Source organism: Camelus dromedarius, chromosome X, assembly GCF_036321535.1.
Source record: "Camelus dromedarius isolate mCamDro1 chromosome X, mCamDro1.pat, whole genome shotgun sequence".
In the NCBI taxonomy this organism is placed as follows: Eukaryota; Metazoa; Chordata; class Mammalia; order Artiodactyla; family Camelidae; genus Camelus; species Camelus dromedarius.
In genome coordinates, this window is record NC_087472.1 from 41,356,317 (window position 1) to 41,377,825 (window position 21,509).

Consider the following 21,509-nt stretch of genomic DNA (forward strand, 5'->3'; position numbering starts at 1 on the left):
TCTAGCCCCAGAGTCCATGCTCTTGCCACAAGGCTCTACCATTCTCTGCAGATACAGAAAGAGATTCACAGTTGCCTCTCAAGTATTTATTACTATATAATTCCAGATAAGAAGGTTGAGTAGAGATGTTGAACATACTCCACAGTTCAAAATCCCTCACAGAGTTCTTTTTTGTGACCTAACCAAAATGTTTTGCTGTTACTTCTTGAGTACTAAATCATAGCTATGGTTTATTTTATTTTATTTTATTTTTTGGACTTGGCTTCCGTGTTTGCCCAAACTGGAATTCTGAGACTGGGGGTCAATGATCCTTCTAGGAGGTTCTGGCTATTATTTATTTTATTTTAGTGGCCAACCGTCAAAGATGGAGAGGACTAGAGATGAAGCCCTGGCTTGGGGTACATGTTCCCACCTAGTCCAGCCTTGTGAATGGATTTATCTGTAACTTATGAATCAGGAACTTGAGTGAGAGGCTTAGAGATTATGTCAGGGACCCAAGGACTCAGGGAAGTCACCAGATTAAAAAAAAAAAAAAAAGATGGCTGTGCAGAGTGGAGCAATACGCTCATAGTTCCTACTCTGTTGTTAAATGAGCCATTACACACATAAGTGCTTAGATCATCGCTTGGTACAGAGAAAGTGCTACATATGTACACCATCTACCAAATGCAGGCTTGGCTCTCAACACAGCTGATAGCTTACCCCAAATATGTCTCCCTTGGCTAGAGTCCAAGTACATAGCCTTCCCCTTTGCTTTGGCAAGATAGGTAGGAGACAGGAAGCTTGATGAGGAAGCCCAAGGCAAAGGACCAGAGCTGACAAGCTGTGATCACCTCCACCCCGCCTCCCGGACTCCTGGAATGACCCCCGAGAGCCTTTGAAAAGCAGCTGGGGCAAATTCTAAGAATTGTGGAACTGCGAGTCCTGGATAGGGTCTCAGAGAGTCAATACTTAAGGATCTGCAGGTCATACAGTTTCTGATGAAGCTCTATTCAACTCTCCCACTGTCTCGTGAAGGCAGCCAAAGGTAATAACTAAAAAATGAGCATGGCAGTGCTCTAATGACACCTTCCGTATTTACAAAACTCAGTGGCAGGTTGAATTTACCTCCAGTAGTTTACCAACCCTTGACATATTAAGTGTTCCATAAATACCTAGTCCCTTACCCCCTTCCTTTTGCAACGAGGTCAACTTATTCTTGCTTCAACCTTTGAAAATGTGAGTTAATGCTCAACCTTTTCCGTGCAAAATAGCACTGAGAAGTGCCTCACGATAACTGTTGATTGATAATTGTTTTTTAAACAGCATTTACGAAATCAGACACATTTATATTCCTCAAGCTTTTTCAAATGTGTCAATCCTACAGGGATCAACGGTTTAATCCCAGACCATAACTCTCTCTTATTTATTCTCCATATATTCTCATATGATTCTATCATATGTCTACAGGTTAAAAGACCATAAAAACAAATCAGCCTTAATAAAATTATAAAATTAGCTTCTACCATCCCAACAATATTTGCACAGAACGAGAGCGCGTAAAAAGCTACAATGTTTGGTAATGTTTTACTTGGTATACACTGGTTTATGACAAGATGAAAATCTGAGTTCTGTTAAAAAAAAAACCCACATAAATCAGAACTTTGAATTTCATATAATACTGTTCTCTTACTTTATGTACATAAAAATATTACTGAGTATCTCAATTTGGTTTGTTGCTGGCTGAGCTCAATGGGAAACCACCATAGTTACATTGTCTCTGTTTTCCCCTTTCGGATTCCAACTGCTTTCAATTTTATCTTTCGGCAGTAATTTTCTTTAGTTCAGAAACCACATCAGTGGATTTCGTTGAAGGCAAACGAAGCATTAGAAAAAGTCTGAGAAGGGTAGGAGAGGTAGCACCTGAACTTTTCATGTCTTTCTTTTTTTTTTAAGTCAAGTTTACTTTGTCGGTGACTTTGCAAGTGGTAAGCAAGATGTTCTGGAGATGTTGGAAAGACGAGAGGAACAAAATCTGAATAAGCTTAGAGTGACCCTGTTTTTAGGACAAAGAGATTCAAAACCCTCCTCCTTCCCCACCTATTATCCTGTTATATTACCAAGAACATAACATGCCTGCCACCATCTTCCTGCCCTTCCGTCCTCTCTCATCAACTTACAAATTGGATTCGAACACACCCACAAGCTACGGAATCAAAATGTCAAGATCTCTATAGGTAGGGCCTCCGGACCTGAATCTCTTTAAGACTCACCAGGTAATTCTGGATATTAACAAGGCTTGGAACAACTGCTCTCTGGCATATAATACAACAGTTTGTAATAGCTCGATAAATAATCCCCAAACTGAAAAGTCCAAGTATCATCACCAGTAACCCATGGAAGTCCTATCTGTAATTTCTTCTGCAGTTCAGAATCTAACACTGAAGGCGACACTTGGTCAACAGCTGGGCACGTAGCAGTGACAAGTGACGAGGTTTTAAAAGAAAGCAAACGAACCTCACGGCACACACTTTACTTTCACATCAATTATCAACTAGATATATTCCTTGAGGGCAAGGATCTTGCCATATGCTTCTATAATCTATCGCTCTGCTAAGTAGCTAGTAGTTTTAAGAGTAAATAAGGATGCATTTTATGCATTAATTAAAATCATGTATGTATATAATACAAACTAAAATTAATGTTAGATATTAATGCCTCTCTTTTATAGATGCAGTTATCACAATGCTAGCAGAGAAGAGAGAAAAAAACAATGATTTGCTGTTGAAAAGGAAAGTGAAAGGTAGCTGAAGACAGATTCATCCTTGTTTGATGTAAACATGCTCCTATTTTATCAAGTCTCTGGAAACAACCAGGGCAGGTAAGGACCTGGGACATGCAGAATAGGGAGAGAGAAAATACTCTATTCCGTGAAAATGAAAGTTTCCAAAAAGGGAAAATTCAATCTAACCAAAATCCACAGTTGAGCTCAACAAAATGCTAACTAAGCAAGCACACGGTAGCTTGGATTCATGGCTTTAGCATACCGGGTAGCCGTTTTAAAGCTGGTATGCCTTAGACGAACAGACCTCAAGAACCAAATTCGAGTGAAAGTACATAAGACCTAAAGAAAATACTCTGTTTTATGCCAAGGTCAACTTCAGTTTCTAGCTAGCAGCATGCTGATACCACCTATGAACAATGAGAATAATGAAAATCTGAGTTGAACATGTAAACTAATCATCAGAGTAAATTAAGTCAACTTCTATGAAACCTATTCCACAGGTGCACTTGGGTTAACACTGAGTCACTGGTAACCATAACTGGCGTGTGTGTGTGTGTGTCACGAAATACATCATAGTTAGATGGCTCTGGTTTAACAAGAAGCTTCCATGAGGTACTTTATTCTATTAAATGCCAGAAACAGTTTGGACTGTAAGCTTTTAAGAATGTTAAAAAAAAAAAAAAAAAAAAAGTTCTTGGATGACGGCCCAGTGAAAAACTCTTGTCTCTTGTGAGAACTATCTCTTAATAGTACTATATTCAGTGCTGGAGAGCATGTTTTAACATAACTGCAGAAGGTACAGTATAAAACAAGAACATAAGCCTAATCATTTATTGTAGAATAATTGGTAATTGCCTATTGTGTATCTTTCGTTAATTTTTGTGTGTAAGAGGTAGATAATAGAGGGTCCTATATTGTTTACAAAGGCATCTATATGATGAAAGCAATGTTTAAGATTAAATACTAAATCTCATAGCATAGCAAAACTCAAATGTATATTGCATCCTCAATGCATGGCTCCCCAAATTCTCTGAAATCCATAGAATTCAGACAGATCTATCGCCAGATAAACTAAAACACATCCCATAAAGATTAGAATGCAACCTGCATTATGTGTTAAAAAAAAAAAAGTCAGAAATCCCTCGAATTGAAGGTTTTTACCAGAAACGTAAGAAAGGAGGTAATAACCCAGGTAAGAAGCAGCTGCTAATAGTCACAGACAGCAAATAAATTTGACTGGATCAGGACAGCAACCTGCTGACTCTTTTTCCTAGCAAACTATTTCAAACCTGCTGTGCTCGCCATTCGGCTGGCCTTTCATTCACCCCAGGCACGTCAGTCCCCTCGCTGTGGGGACTCATTGTTGCCTTCCTCGTGGCTGCCACCAAGGTGTGCCTCTGCTTTCAGCCTAGAATCCTCTGCATCTGACCGTAAGCACTGGTCATAACCACAGAGATGGAGCAGGACATAAAACAACACATAAAATTTGAAACGGAGGTGTCATAAGGAAATATAATCAAACTAAAAGCTTCAAATCGGCTAATAAGAAATGACAGACTCCTATTTCTTACTGGAAAACGGTGCTAAAATATCAGGGGGGAAAAACATGAACTCCAAAGTTGGGTGTGACAATCCACGAAGAGGAATGAAAGAAGTGCTAATCTATCCAGTTTTCCACTTTGAGCTCATGGAAATAAAACCGAAAAGACCGACTTAAAAAGGCAGAGATTACATCTGATGTCGGTACAGTGTTTTTAAAAACCAAGGCACGCAAGATACAAAAGAGTAAGTAAATATAGAAAGCTAAATGGTTATATTTATTTAAAATCACTCTTGAAGTTCTGCCCCCCAAATACATGCATTTTTAATACACTATGGGGATGACACAAGTTATTGTGTATCACTGCTACTCTCGGTACCTAATATAGACGAAAAGATTACAGGTTGTAATTTTAAGCAATTTTTGCCTATTGTCTACCTAGGACAAGCCTACCTAAAGATAGAAAAAGTATGACATGACTCCTGAATGATGACGAAATTCTTGGAGCTCACCTCCCTTCACATCTTTGCTGTCACACCTGTACCAATCAATTAAGATCCAAATAAAGGATCACTTTCTCTATGAAACCTCCTCCAACTACCACTCCATTCTTTGCCTCCTACATCACTGATAAGGTGTTTGCCACATGTTGTCCGACTTAACTAAGGCTCATGTATGCATTTTCTTGCCTTTCCTAAGTTACAAACTCACAGGGAAGACAATATGTTTGGTATCACTTTGTCTCCCACATCCATCCCACCTCCCATAGTATCTAGAAAATGATGCTCAATAAGTACCATGTGACTAAAATATGTGACCTATTCGAGTGGACAATGTTGAGGATGCAGGAAGAGACATGCAAGGTTGATGATCTTCTGTCTTCAAGATGTAACTGAAGCCTAACCGGTGACTGAACAGTCTAGTGAGAAAGCATCCAAGACAGATTAGACCCTGGAGGATGCCCGAGGTCATGGACACAGAGAAGAAAAGACAGCCAGCTAAGATGACAAAAAGAACAACCCAAAAGGTATGAGAAACAGGGGAGCATGCGGTCCGCATGGTGAAAAAGGAAAATGTTTCAATAAGAGAAAGTAATCAACAGTGTCCAACAGAGCAGCAAGGTCAAGAATAGTCTAAGTCCCGAAAAAACGACCAGGAGAAAATAGGCCATTTCAGACCATACAGAGCAATTTCCAGAGAGTGAAGACAACAGAAGCCATGATGCAGCATGAGAGGAAGGAGTGAGTGGAAACAGTGAGTCAAGACCACTCACTTGAGAGGTTAGTAGGGAAAATGACTCTCCAGGGTATGAAGGAGAGAGAAACAAAGTGATTAAACCCCAACTTTGCCTAAGTTTCCCTATTACAAGCAGGTACCTGACTGTCAAATTCAAGAACAGCTTTGATGCCCAAAATGATTTCAGAATAAAGCCAGCATACAATGATTTACTGGACAAGATCAATAGAAACTGTGCAAAAGAGATTATACCGTTCAGCGATCCATGTTGCATCAATATCTATAATGGAATGAGACAAGGTGATACAATGGCCCAAAGCTTCCTGGAACGGCTCATTAACGGAATCAAGCAGGAAAAGAAAGTCCACATAGATCATCAGCAAGTACCCCACCCTCTTTGTACTGATAACAAAAGAGCATGTCCCAGCGTCATAGGAAGAGAAAAGTAGTACTTAGCAGTACCAATGAGACAGGAGGGAAAGGGAAAGCGGCTGGAAACCGATTCTCCACCAACACCAACGGAGCTAGGCTAGAAAGTAGTGCTTGGAGAACTAAATGTTTATACAACAAGCCAGGCCCATAAGGTCCTGTCAACACCGAAGGCAAAGAAACACAACCGCCCCATCTATCTGAGTCAACAAACGGACAAAATTGGTATGTTGAATGGCAAATGCTCCCGAAGCAGCAGCCTGTGACATTTTGATTGAAATACAAGTTTCTGGCTCACAAAGTGCTGATGAAGATGAGAACACTATTTAATTCTGTCATATCAGGGCTAAATGAAAATATGAAGTGTTTATCTACAACATTAGCTGAAGGAAATAAACTGGCTGTCACCCAATTATCCACGGGGTCCTGAAGGTGTGAAATCTGACAACATGCGGACCTAACGGCAGTTATTAAAGCTTCCCTCTGCACTGAGTCCAGACAGGCCAGCTAGCTGGCCTACCAACAACACAGCAGGTGGCTTTCTCAACTTACTGATTGCATTTATAGTCTTACTAAGAGAAAATAGTCCAGTGAAAGGATGAAGTTTGCTGGGTCAATTTAGTTACCGAATCATGCAACCTCAAATGACTGCAGTGCAATATAATTAAAGAAAAAGTTAAGTTCCTAGTAGGGGGCCAAGGTGTTACCCTAGGAAGTGAAAGAGTTTCAGGAAACAGTCTCTGACCTTAAGAAACCTATGATATCCAAACCTGATTGCTAAATTAACATTTTAATTACGTTTTGGTTTTAAGGTTTATTTAAAAGGTGATTGCCTATACCCTCCCATATCTCTGTATGCCACACAGGAATTATCATTTAGTAATAGTATCCAATGAAAATCAAACATTTAATTCCCTTTCTAATATCAGCTATTATTAATGATGTTGATTATGATATTATTTCCTACTGAATGAGTGCCTTATACCTCCATCTCTTAAATCATAATAACTCCTCAAGGTCAATATTCTCATTTTACTATACAAAAAACATAGGCTCAGAGCAGTGAAGTAACTTTGTCCACCTAATGAGTAATAAATCTGGGATTCAAACCCCGATCAGTAGAGCTTTCCAGTGTACATTCCTTCCACCAATGCAAGCTGCTTCCCATAGCATGTTTTCCTGTCATTTCATTAAGTGAAATAATATATGCAAGACATGAAGCAGAGTGACCAGCACTTAATAGGAACTTCCGTGAATGCCAATTCCCATTCAATGACCCCCTCCAACCATTCTCAAATCCTGTACTACATGCTATCTAACCCAGTGAGCTATACAAAGAAAAGAGGTTCTGTAAAGTTACAGGTAGGCATATCAGACATCCCAAATTCCATCACTGAAAATGATAAAGGAAAAACCTGGTTTAACAAAAACAAGAGAAATGAATCAATGCATATATCCACTGATATATTTAATGGTAATTGAAGTATGATGCAATGACCTGTTTCCGAAAGGCAAGGATGATATTTGCTGGCAGTTTGCTGGGCTAGCCTTCTAATGCATATGGTCATTATCAGTTTGAAAATACAGAATCTCGGTATGAATTCTGCTTAAGTAATTCTAGTAATTTATAATCCATGGTAAAAAAAAATGCACACTCAAAAAATAATATAAAACCTAGGCTGCTGTACAAAGTGGAATGAAACTTCCCTGGCATAAAATATCTTTGGGAATGAGTTACCTCTTGGCAAAATAGAGTATCAAAATAATAACAAAAAACCTGTCAAATACAATAAGAGAGAAGACACTGCATTTTCAGCAGTTATTAAATGCTGGAGTTTACCACCACATAAAGACTCTTACAGCTACAGCCTCAATACTTAGCCACATTAAAACCTTTTAAAGTATGTAATCAATGAAAGTGAAATGCATAAACATACATAACAAAAAAAAAACTACTTCAAGCTGATCACTTGAAAAATGAGAGAACCATTCTATTAAATGAGACATAAAGAAATGGTAGCTCTTTGTCCTCTTCACTCCTTCCTAGAAACTGTCCTATTGCTTTAAGATCTGAAATTACATAACACCAGATATGAGTGATCTCACTACCTTCCAAATTTATATTAATATATGTGTTATATATATCCATAATATCATACACATACAGGAAACTACTGAATTTATTAGATTACTAAAATAGATTTCTCTGGAAACTTTCTCTTCAAAGACTTTGAAGACCAGAGACTTTCCTGATAATCAAATTTATGCTTCTGACTAGCCTTTGGTTTTCCACATTGTAGTCTTCCCTTCTATCTACTCCTTAAATATTAGTGACCCCAGCATCCCCATGCTCCCATGTTTTTACTTTATATTCTCATCCTGTGTGACCCGCTTCACTGACTTTGATCATTAATCTCTGTGCTTACATTTCTTAAATCTGTATCTCCAGTCCAAGCCTTTCTCCGGGTTGCAGACTCATAAATCCAAGGTCTTACTTCTTCCACAGGACTTTCAAATAAAGATGCTCCAACAGGAATTCACATCCAGTAATGTGAAAAGTGATCTGTCTGTTTCCTACATAGGTTAAAGGCATCATAACCCAATCACTATCATATAAGTAAGGAATCATCAAGTCATCTTTCACCTTTCGCTCCCTAAGCCTGTTCCACCCCCTGCAAAATTCTGCCTCTAGTTCTACTGCCCTGTTTAGACCAATTTTGCTTAGACCATTCATTCATTAATCCATGTATTCTACAGCTGTGCGCTATGGTAGACAATACAAATGCCAAAATGATTAAAGCACAACCTCTGTCTTCGGAGGGAACAAATGAATAACTACAACAATGTCTTAAGGTGTATGAAAGAGCCATGAATTTACAGTAGTCTCCTGGATTTTTGCTTGGAATTCTTTTCCTCTCTACTCCAATGTCTTCTACACATTCATTACCTGGGTTGCCTTTTTAAAATATTACGATGTTACTACTTACACTTAATTTTTTCACTACCTTATAGGCTAAAGCTTAAGTAATACACATGGCATTTAGGGTCTTTCAAAACCTGGCTGGAAATTAAAGTAATTGCCCCCAGATATCCCAATGCTCCAGGCATACCAGAGTACTCAACATTCCTGGAAAAAGTCAGGAAGTTCCCAGCTTAAATGTTTTAGCTGAAAGCTCTTTATATCCCACTCCTTCTCAGCCTGAAAACATTTGGCTGGACTAAAATACCATCTCCACTGGGAAGCCTTCCTGAACTCTTCCAAGCAGAATTAATTACTCCCTCCCCTGGGCCTCGACAGTTTTTTCTTCCTAGCATGGATGTAGCACTTAATATATACTGTATTATCATTAGTTTCCATATCCAGCCCTCTGATTAAATGTGAGTTTCTTAAAGCCATCAGCCATATCTTGACCATATCTGTATCAGTGGAAACTCGCACCAATTTGGTAACATAACAGGCATTTTTAAAACACGCTTGCTGAATTGGATGAAAGTACTACATTGGCGACCCATAAAAATTCTTAAAAATTCAATGCATTAGAAATTAAAATGTATTCTAATTTAACAAATTAAAAGCCAGCCTTTCCATAGCTATTGGACGTCAACCTTTATATCCATAATTAAATTGCATTTAAGATCCACAGCTATTCACTGCTGCAAATTGCATTTAATAATCGTCATGCTACAATTGATTTGTTTTGTTTCCATCACTAGCATGAAACTTAGCAGCTGGCATTTGTGTTTCCCTGGTAAAAATCCATTATTGGTGGCAGGTAACAACTAAGATAGATTTTCCTATGGCAAAATCCTAGTGTCAAGTCACTCTACATAAGTGGAACCTCTGTGAGTGCTTCTAGGGCCTGAAATAACTGCTGCAGGCAGCCTGCACTCAATGTCCTCTAGTCCTGAACTGAAAATTCAGAAACCACACACATACACACAGAAGCACACATGCATTCATTTTTAAGGACCCGTTAGTAAGATACCATTCTACGTAGACTGAATTGATTTTTTCTTGGTATTCCCTTCACCTTTTAAAAAAATTTCTTTTGTGAAATGGGAAGTGGGTAACTCTGTGAAAGAAGGACTAGAAACTATACTTGTGATGGAACATAGTTCTTGCCCATGAAATCACCTCTTAAAACACTGTGATTCTTCAATAGGTTGTTATAATATTTTTGCATGTTCTAAAAATGAGTATTAATGTGTAAGGAAGCTGAATCAGAAAAAGACTGGGCACCATGATTTCTACATTCAAAGACCAATGTCTCATGTCTAGGAAACTGCATAAGAATAAAGTCACTTTAAGATGTCACGTGTCCACAAAAAAATTGGTCACCTGAACTTCTGTTTCTGAAAGTATGGCAGTATATCTACCCTGACTTACCCTCCACTTAAAAAATTAAACATGGTGAATATTTTTTAAATAATTTGAAATAATAGATAATCTGGCAAGAAAGTAAGGAATACCTGGAGGCCAAAAACTAAGTGCAAGAACTCACAGACGTAAACATCAGCAGAGCCAGCTTTGACCTTGAGTGAATTTGCTAAACCCAGAAGAACTTGAGCTTCAGTTTCCAAGGCAGCAAGTATGGGGGAATGGAAACCAAGCCCACAGCTTGATCAAAGTGGAAAGAGTAATAGAAAATGGCCCTATAAACCCCAGAGGACTACAACTCAGTTTAACAGTAAATTAGAAATAAACTTGCTTATCTCCCAAGTGGCCTAAGAAGAAAACTGTCCATATCAAACCTGGTGCTAAATGGAGAAGGTAAAAATCTCTGAGAATTCCTAGTTGAAAGCCAGTCCTCACACAGCCTGAATTCACACTTCTTCGAGTCTAAAAAAATTAAGCCAAAATTTTAACATGACCCTAGGTTGGTAGCAACCTAGCAAAAGCAAACATGAATTTCCTCTGAAGGTGATTAGCCCTCCCATGAAGCCTTAAAATATTCCCACAGATAAATGTACCAGAAATATTATGTTTAATATGGTTCAGGAAATAAAAGAGATTGAAACTATTAATAAAGAGCAAGATACTATTAAAATACTAAGACTAAGCAGATCTGTAAAAGAATCAAATGAAATTTCTTAAAATTAAAAAAGGTAATGATTAAAATTTAAAAACTGGGGGAGTTAGTTTACCAGCAGATGAAATAGAGCTTAAGAGAGATTCATGAAGTAGAAGATATAGCTGAAGGAATGTTCTAGAATGTACCACAAGAGATGAATGGAAAATACGGAAGAGAGGTTAAGAGAAATGTAGCATAGAATGACAAGGTATAATTTCTATAATTCAATTTCCAGAGGGTCAGAAAAGGGAGAATGGGGCAGGGGCAATATTTGAAGAGATAATGGCAGATAATTTTCCAATATCCAGAAAAACACATATACACAGATTCAGGAAGCTTAAAAAAATGCCAAGTAGGATAAATAAAAAGAAATCTACACCTAAACATAGTGATGTAAACTCTAATGCTAACGATAAACAGATGACCTTCAGATCAGATATCCAGAAAAGACATGATCTTAAATGGAACAAACAGCGAGAGCTAGCTTACCAAAAAACAACAGAAGCCAAACTTGGGGGACTGACCTCTTCAATGTGTGGAGAGAAAATAGTAACCCCGAATATCTAGAGAAAATATTTTCAAAGAAAGATAACATAAAAGCATTTTCAAAAAAGCAAAACCTGGAACTTTGCCACCAATAGACCCTCACTGAAAGAAATTATAAAGGATACACTTTCATGAAGGAAAATAATTCTAGAAGGAAGGTGGAAAATATATGAAGCCATGTTGAGCAAAGAAAGGGGGTAAATACGTGGGCAAATCTGAACAAATAATGATGTCATAAAGCAAATGCAACAACAATGCCAGTTTTGTAGATGATGATGTGTGTATCGTATGACCCAGCAATTTCACTCCCAGAAATACACTTTAAAAGAATTTTCACCCAAGACTAGACTGGCATTATTTCTAAGTCTACTAGACAGTTCCTCCTGGATGCTGAGAACTAGCAACCTAATCTCATGGTTTCCAAAACCCATTCATCATCTTCCCCTGAGTCTGTTCTTCCTCACTCTTTCCCTTCCCTAGTTATGTTAAAAGAATCACCATTTTCCAAGTCACAGTCTTAAAATTCCAGACTCACCTATAACTCTCCCCTATACCGTATTACACAACAATAATAAGTTCCCTAGTCCTAGAGATTCTAACCTAAAGGCACCATTCTTATTCAGGCCCTCAGGCCCCTTCACCTTAACAGCTCCGCTAACCTACCTTAAAAATAGCTTTGCTCACGTCAGTCTTCTAAGATATCTCAATGATTCCAAATTTCTGATCAGTTAAAATTTGCACTGCTTGGTCTAGCAGTTAAAGGCTCTCATAATCCAGTTCAAATGTGTCTTTCTAATGCCATTTCCTCTAAACTTCTCCCCTTCCATCTCTGACATGAACTCTGCAGTCCAGCCACATGTTAACACACCTGCTGGTGTGTGGGGGGGGGGGGGGGCGGGAAATGACATTACAAGTTCCAGGTTCTTCAACATACAATCTGTTCTGCTGAAAAAATCTTTTTCCCTCTAAGCCACATTATTTAAATACCTGGATCTCACCTATCCTTAAAGCCCCAACTAAAGTATCTTTACCTTCATGACATTTTCCACTATCTCTCCTTCCTTCATCCCCTTAAAACCAGCACCACTTCTCAATCTCACCTACAGGACTTTGGTATGTTTGGTATATTCTTATTAGCTGTGTGCATGTCTTATTCTTGAACATTAAGTTCCCAGATGTAAGGGTCCAAGTCTAACTTAGTCATTTTTGTAGATCTCACAATACTTAGCAAAGTAGCTTTTCTGTAGCTCAAGAAATATTGTTTGAATTAATCAATAAATTGGCCTTAAAAGTACATATTCAGTAATCACTATATTGATGGCCTATAAATTGAATCACGAGTATCCCAAATCCCCATTGTGTGTCAGTGTTTATTTTTAACCAAAGCAGCTAATGACGTAAATGATAAAAAATAAGGTTGGCCCCAGTTCTTCACAGGCTATCTCATCTCAGATTAAATGGAGGAAATGGTTCTTCTTTAGCCTAGATAGGTGATTTTAGTCTAGAAATGAGCCGTGGAAATTAGGCTGGCTACAGTTTTCATTTTTTTTCTGGTAGGCAAACTCTAATTATAAAGCTATAAGCTAATTATAAAAATCCCACATTATCCTTAAAAATATATTCAGCTACTTAATAGAAATGTCCGTCTACTTCAAATGTTATGGCAGATATATCCCCTAAGCCATTAAAATTCCTTTGGAGGGCAGGGAACAACATCAACAAAATCAGGGAACGGAGCAAGATGGCTTTATACCACCAAGATAGCAAAGACACAGACGTTATGAAATGTTAAATTAGAGAAGAGATATCTGTGTCTCTCTATATATATTTGAGAATACTTTGAACTCCAGATTTTGCGAACATCTGCTAAACATACTCCCCAAACCCACCAAGCCAGCAGCTGTGCGATCTCGTCACATATTCCCAGTACCACCTGGAAAAATGCACACTGTACCGCCGTGTTCGTAAAAGAAAATAAATAAATGTCTCTGCTGAATTTCTACCGTCCCTGGATCATAAAAGTTAACAGCCTTGCCAAGGGAGATTATACAATTAAGAATTACAATCCTAATGACTTAAATATTCTAATCAGTCTTTGATATCACCTTAATTATAGGATAGATGGCCAGAAATGTAGTTTGCTGTAGAAATTTAAAGTCTCTTTAAATCAATAATAAAAATGAGAGTGAAAGTATACTTAATATTCATATTGTTCTAGATATTACATAGGACCAAAAGCTAAATACAGTGTTTTAAGATTTTATGCAAATATATATGTTCCTATATGACTGAAGCATTGTGCTGCACACCAGAAATTGATACAACATTGTAAACTGACTATACTTCAATAAAAATATATTTTTAAAAAATTTATGAAAACTGATACTTAAAATCATTCTGTTAAGCTACAAACCATGTTACCTCCTTCATGCCACATGACTATAAACTCAAAACACAATCTTCCACATAATTTGCTTTAAATGTAGCAAGTAACATTACTGAGATAATAAATGCATAGATAATCATTGAGACAGCATAAAAAATAAAATGGAAATAAATGCCAAGTTTTCCAAAGATGAGACAAATCAAAGGAAAAAGGACTACAAAAAAATCATAATTCAGATGGACATATTAAATAGGATCCTGAGGCAATGATCTAGTTTAATGTAACACTCAAAGAGCATAACAAAGTTCTTCTGTTCCCTTAAGCTAAGTGAATGTCTTTGTATGGTTTCACAAAACTGACACATTTGAATAAAGTCCAAAGATGACTCCAGTTTCGATGTTAATAAGAGTATTTACTTTCCAGAGAGGAAAAGCAAACAAACCAGGCCCGATTATTGTAAGTTATTGACATCTTACATAGCTTGGGTCAATCAAAAAGAAATTCTTTGAATGTACTCTCATAATTATGCTCCTACTACTTAATGAACCAAGTGAGAATACATGATTATTCATAAAGCAAGAGGCAATAAAAGGAAAAGACGAATCAAAAAGAGGCACTGGTTTAAAAAAAAATACCCAGTTTGGACATGTCAAGCAAACGTTTCCAAAAGCAAGCACTTGATTGTCACTGTCATGGTAAAAGGGGAAACAGTACACCATCAATTCCAGTTATATTTTAGAGAAAATATAATAGCTAAAAATATGAGATTTTAGAAAAAAAATATTTGGAGAGAAGAGAGATTAAAAGTATATCTGTTTTCACTACTAGATATAGCACTGATAATGAATAGAGAAGGATACCTCAAATGTCATTATGTTATCAACTTCAAGCTCTGACCTGATGCCTTAGCAATCTAATGAGTCATGTCTCTGATAAGCTGGTCTAATGCAGATTGGTAGGGAGAAAGCTGACTCTGTCACTGGCTTCTTGAAAACACCAGTAATTCAAACAACTTTTAAAGAAATGGAGCTCCCTGCACAATGCCTAGAATACAGTAGGTGCTCGATTAATGTCTGAAGCATCAAAGAAAGTATCTAAGTGTTAACTAGGTTTCCATTGCTGTACTTACATGCATGCTGATTTCTAGAAAGGTCAATTATTGAGTAATGCAAACGTGAAAAGAAAAATGTAGATGTTTAGGAGGAGGAAAGGAATTCAAATAAACAGAGTGATTTCTGAAAACAAAGTAGAACACTGAATGTACGAGTTTTGGACTGAATTTTGAATTGAATTATTCAGTTCATTGAATATGTAGGAGTTTGTTTCATCAACTGTTATTTCCCAACAACAATAAAGATACGTTCAGAAAAATCAAAGAACTGTTTATATGTACAGCAAACTCTATGAAACCCCATAACCTAAGAGAATTTTTAAGTTGAAAACATAAATTCAAGAAGAATTTTGTCCACCAATACTCCAGTAATCCGTAGTGGATTATTAAAGTTATTGTTTAACTGAAACTTTTTGAGGTAGAAACAAAATCTGTTTTCTCACAAAAATGCCTTGTCTAATTCTATTTGATAGTTCAATTTCTTATTAACTGAGTTAATGAAGCAACAAAAATAGAGGATTAATACATGGCCATTACAGAAGTTAGCAGTATTTTCTTTATGTTAGAGCAGGTAAGTACTTGCTACATCCTCACCTTACACACTAATCACTATTTTTTTTTAATTAAACTTACTAATTATCATTAGGCTACCACATATGTGTTTGAGATCATTTCATACGTCCATCATTCCAATGGGACATACGTAAAAGTGAAACCCAATGATTTGGCTAAAACTGTCACATCCTAACTACATTTTTAATGCTTTGCACTGTGTTAAATTTTTTTTTTCTCTCATTCCAGAAGCTATGAACACACACGTAGCATCTAGGAATTGCTCTGTCATACAATTCCCCACAAAAAGGAATCAGGTTCCTTAGAGAAATAGTTGATCCCAGGGCTATGGAAGGGTAGGTACAAGGTGAAACTAAAATATATTTATACAGAAAGTAAGGTAGTGCTGAAAGAAGGGTGGGGTGGGGGGATATGTATGTCACAAGAATAGCTGACGGGGGTGCCCTCTACCAAATCTGGGAAAATTGAGCACCAAAATAATTCAGTACAGTAATGAATTATAAGTCACTACAAAATAGGAATTTAGAAGTCCATAGTGGTAACAAATCACTCATTAAGGACACAGATCAACAGACTGATTGACAGATGAGAAAGGAGAGGTCTTGCTTACAGTAGAATGCTGATTACCAACTGTGTGGAGGGAGTACTGGAGTTGGTAAATCATCATTTTACTAGCATTATGGCAAACATCAGATAACCTAAGGGAACATTTAGATGAGGAGCAGGATATTTGTATGGTCTTAAAATGTCTCTCTACAGACTGCTTATTAATTTCAAAGGAAACAGAGTAATTACACACTGGAGAAATCCGGTAATACATTGACCAACTGATCAAAATTAACACCACCTAGGAAGGGCAGACAGATGTTGTGTGCCTCTAGATGTGATACTTGATATAGATGACCACTGTATAATTCTGGCCAAGAATGTATATCGTAAATCTAATCAGGAGGAAATATTAGATACAGACGAGATGAGAAACATCCTATGAAAGAAAAGGAGATTTATACTGTTTAAAAATATCAATGTTAGAAAAAGACAAAGAATGGTTGTGGAAACGTGCCAAGTTCAAGAAGGCTGAAGAAGAAATGGACCCGGAGATGGAGATGGGGTTGGGAGGAGGGAAGGAGACAGAAAGAGACAAAGTGGAGGTGCGGGGAAGGGGGAGCAGGAATGATGTCAATGGTAGGTGAACCTGGGTGAAAGATATATATAAGCGCTCTTTGTAATACTTTTACACTTGCAATTTCTGTACGTTTGAAATGATTTCCCAATAAAAACTTACACTGTAACTCATTTTTTCTTAGTGTCTTTTAGTTTACTGTGTTATGCTATTTTCCTGTTCTTATTTTAAAGAAAACTATCTGAATCCCTGTTTCAACAATATTGCAGAATAAGAGGAAAAACAGAAGCATTAAATCGCACTACCACTAATAGCTTGGAATCCTGTATCAAGGGGGTACAAATATACATAGCATATATTTGGGGTTTTTTTGTTGTTGTATTTGTCTATGCTAAAAGCTAAGATACAATTTTCATAGAAATGTCTCAAATTTATTTCCTTAGAATCATAGAACAGCATCAGAGGATCCTTTACAAATATTTTAATACAACCTTGTGTTTCTGTGTATGGAACTGAGGTCACACAGTCACAGAGAACCAAGACTAAAACACTAGGACTCCTCTTTTGCCTTGTTACCTTCCAAGATATATTCTTGGCTAACCTGAACAATCTGAAATGTTTCAAGTAAATCCTTTATACACCATTCCTATGAAACAGAGTAGAAAGCATATCTTATCTCTGAAACTGCTATGACTGCCATACTACTTTAAAATAATTTGTAATTACGTATTTCTTTTCCTTACAACATGCTTTTATAAAGGGTAGCATGTAAAGCTAACTGATCAATCAAAGCTTGACAAATTCATTATAATCGGAGCGAGCCATCATTAATGTCACTCCACTTAAACTATCCTCATTAAATGTACCATCCGAACTAGATAAACACAATGGAATCCATTTTCATTGGGCTACCTCTAACAATGCATGAAGTGATTTTCATTCAGTCATCCGTTTATAAGGTAATTGGTTTGCCAATATTTAATTTTCATACTATCCTTGTGAGATAAATAGGTAGTAGCTAGCATAATCCAGCTACACCATTTTTTCCATTATCTTCAGATCTCTAACTCCCTTCATTTACTGAGGACGTCAGCAACTAACTTCGTCTTTTTGTCTACTCTAACTTCTGTTGTTTTCACTGACTTTACCAGCCACATCCGAAACCTATCTAGTCTCTCTCCTGTGCTTCATCTTTATCTTCTACTGAATTCAACCAAAGCCATTCAATCCCATGATCACACCCTGGTCACCAAAAATAACTCAACCTCCCAAATCCCAATTCAGTCACAGTATCTGATAACCTTTTCTCCTATAGCTCCAGCTTAAGTGATCAAGTAACCCTGCTGAATCCATCTTTTAGTGTCATGGAGACCACTAGACCTTTGACCCACCATCCATCATTCCTCTCCTGTCCTTACTTTTCTCACCATCTAGTTTAAATTCCAAGGCCAAATAAGTATTACTGGGAATTAGTAATCATTGTCTAACATACCATATTCAACACACTTTCCTCTTACTGCTTCTGCTGCATTCTTAGGACTGTATTTGCACACGCTGAGTACTTCTGAAAAAATGACATAACTGGGAAGACTCCTATCACTCTAAAGGAATAGTCATCAATTTCAAATGAACATTTAATATTCCCTAGCAATGATGGCAACCTTTTACCAAGAATTATTTCAAGTTTTTTCAAATGATCTGTGCCTCACCAAATCAACCCAGTTTCTAAACTGTTAGGTGATGACCCTGATGACTAACTCATGAGAAAACAGAAACCCCTAATCAAATGGAAACACCCTAATCATGGCACCAACAAAAAGACCCATATTTACAGTATCTTCTCTCCTGTTGCAAAGGAGTAAAGGATCCTCCTTTTAAAGGTCAGTTCTTCCACATATGGAGCAGTACTCCTCCCTGTTCAGTGTTTGCACTTTTATTTTCTCTTTCCTATATCTTCAACCTTTCCTTCTCAACTCCATTACTTCCATCAGCATTCAAAGATGCATTAGCATTGCCCATCTTAACAAAAAAATTAAATCCCCTAATACCATACCCACTGCAGATGTCATCTTCTCTGTGCTCTTCCAGAACCAAGCTTCTCAAGAGTCATCTAGCCACAGTGTGTACACCCCCTCACCTGCTATTTCACTATTCGACTCACTCCAACATGGTACCTAGGTCAAACTCTATTCTGAAACTTTCTAAGGGCATTAATGATCTCAATGTTGCCAACTCAATGGATATTTCATGGTCCTTCTACCTCATCTGTCAGATCATATCTTCCTTCTTAGAACATTTTATTTTCTTGATTCTCTGATACCACATCATTCCACTTTTTTTTCTGACCACACTTTAATCAGTTTGCTTTGCTGAATCTTCATCCTTTCTCCAATCTCTAACTTTCTCCAATACACCAGGGCTTGGTCCCATATTTCCTTCTCTGCTGAATGTACACACTTTCACAAAGTGATTTCAGGCAGACTCATTATTTTGGTACCATCTATGTGACAATGATCTCAAACTGGTATCTTTAGCTGTAATTAAGCTCTGGAATTCCAGACTCAAATCCAACTACTTACCTAACATCTTCACTACAATCTCTGTCTAGAAGGTATCTCAAATATAACACAGCTAAAGCAAAATTCTTTATTCCTAACCTTGACCATCCCACTACCCAAGTCTTCCCCTTCTCAATAAATGGCACCATCATCAAATTGCTTGGGCCAAACAATTAGGAGTCTTTCTTGATTCCTTTTTGTCTTTTATCTTACACATCCAATTAATCAGCAAGTCTTGTTGACTCCAGCTCCAAAACATATCTCAAAAGCAACTAAAGCAGTGAACAAAACAAACTAAGAAAGACTGGGCTGGTAAAGAAGGAGGAAACTCAGAGAGTATGGAGTCCTGTTTAAATGTCCTCTAAGGTAAATGGAGTATAGATGTATGATAGATGGATCAGCTGTATCAAACCATGCTGAGAGGTTAAAACAACAATTAAGAAGCAAATACCAAAGGTCATTGATGATCTTGACAAGAGCAGACTCTGTGGAGTGATGCGGATGAAAGTTTAGGTGGCGGAGGCTGAAGAACGAGAGTAAGGTGAGAATGTGAAGTCGGCAACAAACAGAGAACTCTTTCAAGGGTTGCTCCCAGAAAGATGGGCAATAGTTATGAAAGGGCTACGAAGTCAAAAGTGGTTCTTTTTTTTTTTTTTTTTTTCAACTGAGGAGATACTAGAGCATGTTAGTATACTGTTGAAAATGATTCATCTATGATGAAAAAAAGTAGCATGGGGAAATAAGGTAAATCTCTGAGGGGTGGGAACCACTGCCTAAGTGGACAGGTTATTCTTCTATAGGTGCAGGGACTCTTTTTATCCACAGTCATAGGAAATGGTACACATATGGACGCAGGGCAACTGGTAGATTTCGTGGGGGAAGATGAAGGGACTCTTGATTGAGTGCTTCCAGATCTGTCAATGAATTATGATGCAGGTTATCAGAGTATGCGTAAATCCGTGTGTCTGTGTCTGTGTGCTTTGGGGATTTAGAAGTTGGGCATGAAAGAGGTTGAAGAAGAGAAAAGGTATAAATTAACTGTGTTAAAGAGAAGATACTAGGAACTTTACAAGACAGAACTGAGTGTCTATTTGGTCATGTGTAAGATTTAACCAAAAACATTTATATTTTTATACTTTTATTTATATATATATATATATATGTATACACACACACACACACACACATATATATACATATATATCTCCAGCATAGTGGATTTTCTTTTACTGTAAAAGTCGAATTTCTTATTATACAGCAAAGTATTTTTGGAAGATAAAACAACATTACATATTTCCTTTGTTCTATGCCCAGATAAAAACTCTGTTACAATGGTTCACAAGTGAAATGACATTCTTGTAGACAAACAAGTTATTCATTTTTCTTTATACAAGTCTATTTCTGTATAGAGATGTCACTAATTTGAAGATATAGAAGCATACAATTAATATTGCACTGTGGTAAAACTATGCCCATTTCAAACATGTTTCTATTATTCTGTGGTTTATCATTCCATGATCAGAAAGCATTATGTCTTAATGTTGAGAGTATTTATTTAAAATTATATCAAGTAAGCAAGTTGTATTTACAATACTAGCAGTGCTGGCTGAAATTGTTTGCCTTCCTTTTAGCATTTTAATTTAGAGCTTTCTAAATGCAAATTAGGGAAAGAAAGTCTGTGCTCACTAGATGGTAACTAGGTGTTTTTTTTTAAATATCTCAATTGTATCACTGGTGTTACTTTATTGGTAGTATATTTACATACAGCCTTCATGCATGGCCCTCAAAATACTTTATAAATATTAAAAGCATGCCCACAATTCCCTCCTACCAAATCTCTGCAACGTACCATTAAAATTATCCTCCAGAAAAGGCAAAATCTCACTATTTTTATATAAAAAAGTAAAGATATTCTGGACAACTGACTTCCCCAACAGAAAAAAAAAAAAAGGATCTCAGAATCTATTACCTCCTCCAGCACACACACCCAGTATTTAAATACAAAATCAATCCGTGAAACTTGAAACATCCCAAGCTATAAAATTCCCTCTGCTTTGGCCTTTCAATTCTCTGCTCCATTTTTATTAGAGGGAACTAAAACACTATGGGGCTAAGTAGCAGAGGGAGTTTTCAAAAAGTCATCAAATCCTCTCTGTCAAGCAAAGATAGCA

General features: G+C 37.1%; 1 protein-coding gene and 1 pseudogene across 3 annotated transcripts in view; both read right to left on the minus strand.

Moving 5' to 3' along the window:
* Nucleotides 1-21,509, minus strand: part of DIAPH2 (diaphanous related formin 2) — a 798,971-nt gene that overhangs the window by 472,019 nt on the left and 305,443 nt on the right. The gene's annotated exons all lie outside the window — the stretch shown is intronic.
* On the minus strand, nt 18,690-20,433 carry LOC135320166 (uncharacterized; annotated as a pseudogene).